The sequence below is a fragment of the Hermetia illucens genome, chromosome 3 (assembly GCF_905115235.1).
Source record: "Hermetia illucens chromosome 3, iHerIll2.2.curated.20191125, whole genome shotgun sequence".
Lineage (NCBI taxonomy): Eukaryota > Metazoa > Arthropoda > Insecta > Diptera > Stratiomyidae > Hermetia > Hermetia illucens.
The window spans coordinates 94,525,832-94,536,913 of NC_051851.1; positions in this window are offsets into that span (position 1 = coordinate 94,525,832).

Here is an 11,082-nt window from a genome sequence, read left to right on the forward strand (position 1 = left end):
TATTGTCTTGAAAAAATTACCATAAAACCACGGAAAGTACTTTGTGTTCTCTCGTTTGTATCATTATTATATTATGTTCGTTTTATTATGTATTATTTTATATTGCATCTATTTCTATTGTGATTTTTCTATCGATGTTTGATGTAAATAGATGTACCGTAAACATAATCAATTTGAGTTTTCCTTTCACCATTCAAAGAAGAAGTTGAATGGGTTCAGATGCACAATGTAAAGTTCCTGGTTGCCTTCAACTCGGCAAAGGCCAGTAACGATCCTTTTCCATGCCTGGATCAAGTCGAATCACACCCTACAGTGGTAGTGGTCCCCCTGGGTTAGACAACCGTCGCGTCATCAAAAATATAACCCAAAGTGAAAAACATATCATTAACACCAAAGGAAGGGAAAGCTAATGGTGAGGAAAACGAAAATGAAAAACAGCACTTAACAGGCTAGAGACACCCAAATTACAGCTTAGCTCGCAAATTAAAAAATTATAGAATTAGGAAAACTAATCCTCAAGACAGTATCTGAGGCTAGCTCACTCCCAGTGAAGTGCGGCAGCCATAGTGTAAATGAACCGATAGCACACAGATGAAGAGCGATTGGTTAGAGGAACTGATTGGATCTTGCAAATAAGAAGGGCGTCTCAGAAAAGAAGGGCATATTTTGTACCGAAAAGTCCCTTCTTCTCCTTTTTCTTCAGCCTTTGTCCCGTTCACAAGCGGGATCGGCTCGTCGTGATCGCTTTCGTCATTTGGTTCTATCGAATGCCTGATCTGGGTCCAATCTCGAGGCTTAATTGTGACTCAATCCAATCATCATGTTTGTAACGACATTGTGTGCATTTTCTTGATCGGCATGTCACCAAAAGAGATCAGGTAGGATTTAGCATAGTGACTTCCTTTCATGTTCTAGCCTATAAATACCAATCTATTCACTCTGGGCTTTTGGAAGTCCCATTCTTACCACCAAGCTTGACGATTGCATGGATTATACATCACGAGTTTTAGGCTCCCCATCAGTTTTCCTACAGACCCAAATGGATTGCATTTACTTTTAGTCTAAAATATTTATAGCATGACCTTTCACGAACGTAGGCTGTTTTCCTGGTTATTTTCGGAGATGAATGGTTTTCTTCTGCCAGGACGACTATGAACTTCGCAATCCACATTACTTTGCGTATGTTCTAAAAGTGAACCTATCCATTGCATTTACTAAAATCGTTAGCTAGACGCTTCAGGTATAAAAGGTTTTCTGTTTCCCTATGTGAGGAGTCATCGCTGACAGATCCGCGTGTATCAGTATATACAGACTAGGCAAGGTAATATCAATAAGAAACGTCAAATAGCTGATGTCGTCACTTGGACCGATATAATGGGTAGTGAAATTTAATGAACATCTTGGATCTCTGGAACTATGATGGCTAAAGGAAAGTTATGAATTAAGATTTGCAGGTAACATCCCTATCTATGAATAAAGGCCATAGCTATGAAAACCGGTAGAAAAGTCTCAGAGATATTCCGTAACAAAATTCCAATAACACTGCAGGAGGTAATGTGGTCAGCGCATTGCGCTCGCTCGAGATTATTACCCTGATTTGAACTAGGAACTCATTCAGAGCTGAGTCGACTGGTATCCGACGTCAAATCACAATACAAATTCCACTGCCACCAGTGAGATTTCAACCACGACCTTCCGTACGACAGCCTTGTGCCCTAACAACTCAGCCATCCGGACACCAATCATGTTTATGTTCAATAAAAGTACAGGGAGCAACCGCACCAGGCGCGGAAGTTTTACCAACAAGTCAGCAGGATGAAGCCTTATGCACCTCGATGCTCATCCTGCTGAGACAAAGAGGGAAATCTGATTTCCGATAGAATGGAAATATTGGAGCGATGGGTTGAGTACTTTGATGAGCTACTGAACAACCAGAACATCGGCGAATTGGAGGTCCCGCCAACTGAAGACGACGGACAAATACTGCCACCACCAAGTTTAGGAGAAACAGTCGGTGCAATTCATCGGCTAAAAAATCATAAGTCGCCAGGAGCCGATGGAATTACACCCGAATTGGTTAAATATGGAGGCGACCAGTTACACCAAGTGGTTCATCAACTTGTGCTCAAGGTATGGGACAGCGAATCAATGCCTGACGATTGGCAACGAGGCATTATCTGTTTCATACATAAAAAGGGAGATATCACACAGTGCAGCAATTATAGAGGTATCACGTTACTGAGTAACATCTATAAGATATTCTCCTCTATCTTGCTAGGCCGGATAGCCTCATACGCCCAGAACATAATTGGCGCATACCAAAGAGGCTTCACTCTAGGCAAATCAACAACAGATCAGATTTACTCTCTGCGGCAAGCGATGGAAAAACTGTTAGAATATGGACAACAGTTGCACCATCTATTCATCGATTTTAAAGCCGCCTATCATAGCATAGCCAAGGTAAAACTGCACACGGCCATGAGAGAATTCGGTATCCCGACGAAATTAATAAGACTGACTAGGCTGACCCTGGTCAACGTGCGAGGCCAGATAAAAGCAGCAGGATCACTCTCAAGACCATTCGACATGAACAACGGTCTACGACAAGGGGATACCCTATCATGCGTCCTCTTTAACCTGGCCCTCGAGAAAGTGATCCGTGATGCTGAGGTAAATGCAAGAGGTACGATCCTCTTCAAGTCCACCCAACTACTGGCCTAGGCTGACGATATCGACATCATGGGAAGAACCACCCGAGACGTACAAACTGCCTTCATCCAGATCGAGCAGGCGGCCATTGGGGCGAGAGCTAGGGCTGCACATTAATGAAGGCAAGACAAAATATATGGTGGCATCGTCAGACGAACCAACCAACAGCATCAAGCCGCACTTGTCAAACGGGAAGAATAAAGATAAGAGACTACAACTTTGAGACCGTTGACAATTTCTCCTATGTAGCGTCGAAAATCATAACCGATAACAACTACGATGATGAAATCCGCGCACGGTTGTTGTCAGCCAACAGAGCCGACTTCAGCTTACAAAAACTGTTCCGCTCGAAACGTCTCACCATAGGGTCAAAGCTCTTTCTGTACAAGAAAATGATCTTGCCAGTCCTCATGTATTCCTCGGAAATTTGGGTTCTTAGCAAGAAAAATTGCGAACTCTTGGCCGCGTTCGAGAAAAGAATCCTCTGAAGAATTTTTGGCCCCCTACATGAGGATGGACGATTCCGTAGCCTACACAATGACGAAATCTATGAGCGATACCATGACCGTCCGGTTGTGGATAAAATTGGGCTCAATAGGTTGGGCGGGTCACTTAATCCCACCCGAAAAGTCTATAAGGGCAATATCTATTCTAGAAAAAGAAGACGAGGCAGACCCTGCCTAGGATGGAGCGATGGCGTAAGCCAGGACCCCAGACAGCTTTTGGGGATATCGAATTGGTGGACCTCGGCGCAAAACAGGCGATATACTTTCTACTTCGCTTTGACAACTCGTCAACCTCGTTCAAGCACCCAATGAAAGAAAAAAGGCTAGACGGTTTTGTCCAAGAATGACGAATAAATATAAGCAGAAAACAATACCTAACTACTGCTTTTCGGGCACACTGCTCAGTTAGCGTCTGATGAATTATGCCTCCTTTTTGGATGAAAACGTCTATCCTTTTTCTATTTTTGAAATTTCATCTTTGAATTGAATAATATTTTACCTTTTAGGGTTTTATGTGAAACAAAACCTTATTAGAATCGATTCGATATCTGTCTGCCCGTCTGGCTGTCTGTCTGTGTCTCTATCTGTCTGTCACACCCCATTTATTTGGAAACGGCTACACCGATTGTCACGAAAATTGGTGAGATCGTACAGTCTGTTGTTCCCTTTATATGCAGAAAGTGGTGCCTTTTGGTGTTAAGTTTGAGGGGGGCTCTCCATACATGTGAATGGAGGGTACAAAATTTCATAGAATGTAGCCATGTAGGGTATCAAATGAAAGGGTTCAATTACTCCGAAACTCATATTTGATATCGGATGGTAGGGAATAATATAATGCGTAAGGGATAATATAATGCACATTATGGTTTGGTTTGGTTCCAAGAAAACCCAACTATTATTATCGAAATTGTAGAAGGTAAAACTTTTACATTTTGTGCGATTTTCGTGCATCCTAAAACGTGTACGACGTCGTCACGACATATCAATACCACAACAGAGTGAGCTGATATTAATGGGGAATCGCAGGGAAACATTTTCTTTTAGTTTTCTAATCATTTAATATCAATATCAATTACTCCAAACAGACATATGTATGTGTTTATATGTATAGTATGTAAATGAAGCTTTGGGGTAGTGTCTAATTCAGTTAGATATATTTGTACAATATATTCAATTGGTATACATGCAAATATAAGTATAGTATTCGGAAATAGGCAGTTTGTTTGTTTAGGGAGAGCATAATTATTAAGGCTGTAATATGTACGTATATCTTGTAGTTTGAGAAAAGTATAAAGGAATATTTTGGGTTTTTAGCCATATACGAATGGAAAAATGTGCGTACAAAGTTTCTTACGAGTATATATGATGAACACAAAACCTTTATATCCGAAGCGCCAGCTTCTGGTATTCCCACTTGTTTTATCTTGTGAGCTTTACTCTTTTGGATCTGTCGCTTTACCCTGCTGCCGTATATACCGACACGGAACAGCGTCGTCCTTTAACCGCCTTTTGCTTTCCATAGTCTCCAGAAGTATTTCTTGCGCAAAATCTTTTGAACACACCCAAGCGTTTCTGAAGTCGACCTTCCTACACTTTTCAAAAAGTTTTCTCCACTCTTCGCAAATTGTCTCATTCTTTGGAAAACGAAAAACTCTCAAGGTGTTTCCTCATTTGCTTCGATAGCTATCACAACCATTTATCGCGCACTCACTATTTTCAATTTTTCACAAAAATTTGTCTTAAACACGATTGATAGAAAAATTAAAAACACAAATTTGAACACTTCTCAATAAAATTAAAATATGGCGGACATGATGTTCGGATGATATTATCTTGTCTAGTCGTATACACTGCGTGTGTACATACTTAAATATTCAACTGTACGCTATCATTCAAAGATCCATTTACACAAAAAAATTGATCTGGAAATCACTGTATTGATGATAGTCAACTAACTTCAACTAAGAGTTCAATATTATTCACAAATGTGATGAAGTCAACCTACAACAGATACAGAAAAGGATGGGGAGAAGTAGATTCTTCATGAATGGAATTTTAAAATTTCATTCCAGTTCGCTTCGAGATCTCGAGGCGAGCAGACGTGTGCTGCGAAATAAATAGAAAAAGTGAAGGTGTTAAAATTAAAAAAAAAATAAGTGGCAAGCGAGGGAGCAGGCAGAGTGCTCTGCTAAAGCATAACAACAGTGACAAAGGAAGTATAGTGCGGTGAAATATACAGTGTATCTCGAAATTGACGAAGAGGGGAGCCCGAGCCCCGGAGACGAGAGTCGAGCAAATCTGCTCGAAATAATCAAGATGCTGAAGGAGGAGATCGTGGAGCTCCGAGCAGAGCTCAGAGCAGAACGGGAAAAACGGCAGGAGAAGGAAAACTTCCAAGCTGGACATCTGATTGAAGTGGACGACATCGTGGGATGTGCGTCTGCTTTCTCCGAAGCTGTCTTGATAGAGCCGAACACCGTAGAAGCCAGCAACATCGTAGCCGGCAACATCGAAGCCAACAACGTTGGAGCCAACGAGACTATAATCAGCAATATTACTACCGCAACATCGGAGAACGAAGATCCATTCAACTTCGTCACAAGTCAATAAAGAGTAAGGTTAGTGCCAAAAGTGTTAAAATTAGTGAAAGCACTCCCCAGGCAAATATTACCCCAAGCCCCGCTCAGAAAACAAAGCTGAGCATCCGCAGCTTAAAATCCGGTCTGTAGCCAACTTCCTGACAAATCAGGACAAAGCTCTACATAATGGGAATCCTTCTCTCCCAATGAAGTTTCAAACGGGACTTTTTATAGTGACCTTCGAGCCCTCTCAAGAGCTCAACGACGCATTCAAGGTGAAATACATTCTACACCAGAAGGTTGCCTTCGAAAAAATAAGACCGTTGGGACAGGTTCAATGTTTCAGTTGTCAAAATTTTGGGCACGTTGCTCAAAATTGTACAACGGTGCGTTAAGTGCACCATAAAACACCCACGTGGCGACTGCCCACGCCCCTCAACGGAGCTGCCGCAATGTTGCAACTGCGGCAAAGTCGGACATCCCGCCAGCTTCCGCGGTTGCCCAGCATATAAAGATATGCTGGCTTGAAAAGAAGCTGCCAAAGTCCGCAAATCTAAAGAAGCACAGCAGACCAAACAGGCAGTAGCACAACTGTCGCAAAATTTGCCCAAACCAGGCATATCTTACGCCCAAGCCATGAAACAATCACGGATTCTCATTGTCTCCGTTTATATTAGGTGCCAATCTAGAAATGAGGAACTGGGCCATGACTTAAAAGTCTTGAGCGATCTCCAGTTGAAATCTATTATAATTACCTTGTCTTTGGAGGCGACTTCAACTCCAGGCACACTCACTGGGGCGACACAGCCATTAACTGTAATGGGAAAACCCTGCTCAAATGGATCTATGACCCTTTCTCGTCTACCAATCTCGTTGCCGAATTCTCCGTCAAGGCCCAGTAGTCAATCTATATTAGACTACTTCCTTCTGTCTATGGAAATGAAGCAAAGCTTTCAGGTAATATCATGTGATACCTTACCTGGCATGTCCGACCATTTCGCGGTCAATCTCAAACTGTCCTCACCTCTTTCTCTGAAAAAGAGAGTAATGACCACAATTAGGTCTTTCGCCCACACTGACTGGGATAAATTCAGGGCTGAGTTAGCACCAAAACTCAACTTGAAAAAGCTCTCAAATAATCGCAATCTGTCGGACAAAGAAATCGACGAAGCTATTAACTTGGCGTCTGACGCTATTGACACTGCTACACGCAGGAACTCTAAGCTGATAAGAGTCGATAAGTTTGAATTCAATTCTCTTCCACATGAGATAATGCTCCACTTGAAAGTTAGGCAGATTTGGAGGCGTAATCTCAAGCGCAAATTTCACGAGCACGGGAACAAAATAAATGCGGAATATAAAGCATTACTCTCTCGGATTAACTGTTTCAGTACGCTAATCCGTAGTATGGTAGTAGTAGTAGCAAGGAATTGACCCGCAAACTTGCAGACATTAAGCCTGGAGCTAATATGTTCCAAAATATCAACAGGCTAACGGGAAAATACAAAGCCCGCAACTATGTTCTAACCCAAAACAAAGTGCGAGTCTGCAGTGATGCTGAGAAAACAAAAACACTTGGCATTTCTTCGAGCGGCAGCTCAACGCAACGCTTCAGAGTAACAGAACGCCTCTCACTAAGACTGTCAGCAGCCCCGGTGGAATTACGAATTTCGTCTTAAAAAATCTTCCAGTAGCCTCCATTAAGTTCGTGCTTGCGGTTTTTAATAACTGCATTAACAATGGGTACTTCTCATCCACCTGGAAAATAGCCAAAATTATAGCCATTCGGAAAGGAGGTCTCTCCTGTGAACCTGGTAACTTCAGACCAGTTTCACTTCTATCTAACCTGGGAAAGCTTTTTGAGAGAGCATGGACCGTAGGGCTGGTCCAACACTGCAATCTTAACAACATTATTCCAGACGATCAGTTCGGTTTCCGTGCTAAACACGGAACACAGCACGCCCTGAGCTACCTCCACGATACTGTGGCCAGTAGACTTAACGTCAATAACAAACCCACGGTAGCTTGCGCTCTGGATTTAGAAAAGGCCTTTGATTCCGTCTGGATAAACGGGCTAATCTATAAACTGATCAAATATGAATTCCCAATCCCGACAATCAGATTTGCCATCAGTTTCTTCGAGGATAGACATTTTTACGTCAGTGTCGGAAATGAGATTTCCGATCTGGGGTGCCGCAGGGATCCATTCCTAGTCCTATTTTATACAACATTTTCACTGCTGATGTACCCTCCCCTGAGGTCGGTACAGAACTTATTCGGTATGCCGACGACACACTCGTCTACTCCTCTAATTTTCGTCCAGACAAGGCAGTTAGCGATATAGAGGATTACTTGGTTGACCTCTGCTTCTACTACCAGAGCTGGGGTATCAAAATTAACTCAACCAAGACACAAGTCTGTATCTTCAAGAGGAAATCTAGATACTGGGGATCTAGATCCATCCACAGGAAGGCTAAACACCTGGAACTAGAAATCGGGAATACAATAGTAAGAGGGTCGAAATCGATCAAATATCCAGGAATCAATTTCAACGAATTCATAAGATTTAACGACCATGTTAAACTCGCCATTGGAAAAGCAAATGGTGCATTGCGCAAGATCTATTTTCTTCTTCGCAAAAAAGTGGGTCTAAGCATCAAAACTGAGCTGATCCTATATAAGACTCTCATCAGGCCCATCATATGCTACGGAGCCCCTTCGTGGATCACTTGCTCTTCGAAAGCCATGGATAAATGCATGTCTTTCGAACGCCGTGTATTGAGACATTGCACTGGATTGTCTTACAATTGGAAGACTAAGAAGTGCGGCAGGAACGCCATAGTATACCGGCGAGCAAATATAGACCTCATGAGAGAATATATTCTCAACATTACGGAGCGGTTTTTCAATAAACTTGAAAACCATCCAAATCCAAAAATTAGAAGACTGCATGAGCAAGGCAAAACAATCCCTCTAGCGAGTTCCCTTAGGTCATGCCAGATACTGAACCCTGACCTAAAACCAATAATCCTGTCCCTCTTCGACACACCTTGCCTGATAGAAGTGCAAAGAGGCTAAGCACTATATGAATATTAAGTGCTATTGTATATAGTAGAATTAAGTATTTATGTAAGTAAATATAAGTAGTAATAAGGTAGATGTAAGTAAGTGAAATAAAACCTTCTCGCGTCATTAGTGCGGACGCAGTTTTGAAAATAGGTTAAGTAATGTTTTAATTAAATACAAAGCCACGAAACGTTGTAAATTACAGTTTGTTTTTACACAATAAAGTTAATTACAGAGAAGGTCGGGTAGGCCAAACAATGCATAGCCACCCATTGTAATAATTCTAAGCTAGCTATGCTAATTCTAAGCTACTCTTAAGCAAAATATATCAGATGTAAAACACTAATTGGAAATAAATAAAATGAAAATGAAAAAAAATATTTCATTCGAGTGTCAATTATTCTCGTTAACATCTTATTTGCATGCCTTGCGGTGCAGTTAATTCGCACAAAATTGATAAGTTTGAACTGCTATAACTATGACACTAATAGCTATTTCAATGAAACTTGGCATGCGTATGGGCGATACTGTCCTCTATGCCCGTACCCCTAGGAAGAACTTAAGGGGGGGTTTTTCAGTTAATTTCTAAAAGTCGGTAATATACTATTAGTCAGTTTATTTGAGCAGATATTGGAATGGGACATATTTTTAGACTTAGATTTCATATAAGTGTTCTACACAAAAGCATAAAAAGTGCTGCAAACAACTTGATTATTATAAATGGGATTTTAACATTTCACGCGAACGTTACCATCTTATTCGCATGGCTTCAGATGCTGTAAATTCAAGCGAAATTGGAACGTTTGAACTGCTACGTTACACCTGCCCATCAGTTCCGTTAAGGTTTGGAATTCCTCTCCAATGTCGATGCCATTACCCTCCTCCTCCGACATGACACTTCCTTGCGTTTTGCTCTCCGACTTGAGCTTTAGAAGGCTTAGATTGAGTTCGTACAGTTTCTCCTCTTCTATGGGCAGCAGGTCCATTTCCCTGCTCAAATAAAAGAGTGCGAGTCAAAGACGGGAAATTCTTGCGAATCAATAGGTGCCTAAAATGAAGGATGTTCACGACTGTTGAATGTCGTCAATCTGGGTAAAGCCTACAGAGGTACTGAAACAGCCATAATGTGGCTACCAGTAAGGGGTATGGTATCGGAAGAGTTGTTTCCCCTTTAAGAGAACAGATCTCATTAAAAAGGTGGCATGCCCTAGTTGGGTGTGGGGAAGAAGGACATATTACTAAGAAGTGCAATAGGGATCTCAAATTCATTTTATGCGAAGAAAGGATGGGCGGGACTGCGTTATGTCCAATAAGAAAAAGCAGTTTATTCAAATAAACCTCTATCATTGCACAGTCGCGTAAGATCCCACCAAGCTTCACACTATTCAATTTTCAAAAACTATTAGACAGTCTTGTTCTTGGTGGAAGGAACGAAGCCAAAGGGAGACTAACGTAATAGACACAGTTTATTGCACAAATTTGCTCAGCGTGCGAACGAAGGTAATGTGAGCACCTATTGGAAAGAGTTCTCCATATAATGCAAGACGTCACCAAAGATTGTGATGCACCCATTTGTAAGAGAAGCACATACTATTGAACTATTGGTGGGGTAGTTAACTGGCTAACCATTAATCGACTTGCCATCAAGCCAGACGAACGGCTAAGAGGGAAGTAGATGGGATCAATTCAGACAAAAAGAACATATCTATAAGGGGATCTACAAAAACCTCAAACTGGCATCCAATGCAGCAAGATGGAATGTTTTAAGCAGCTCCGGTCGGAGGCTCTAATAAACCCTGTGCAGGAGCAGTTAGAAGATCGTAATGTGGAAAAGTATCATGCACTACCTTTTGATTGGTGATGAACCTTCTTTCTATAGACCCATATATCTTCCAAACAATTTGGGGAGAATATTAAAGCGGGTAAGCGGTTCTTGAAAGCCAAGGAGACCTTCCACATGGCTCTGTACTGAACCCACTACTCTGGAATATTATACAGGTAGGTAGGTTACGACGAAGGTGGTCACAAAACATCTGAGTTGTATTCATACGAAGTAAGCAGCGCTGATAAAGCTTGGTAAGAAAGCGCTGAACTGACACTTGTGGAGAAAAAAACGAAAGCGGCCCTCCTACCAAGCGCCGTAAAAGAAGCCAGGCTTACATAAAATTATGAGTCATATCATCACTTTCAAACCAGCCATCAAATTTTTGGAAGTGGTGACA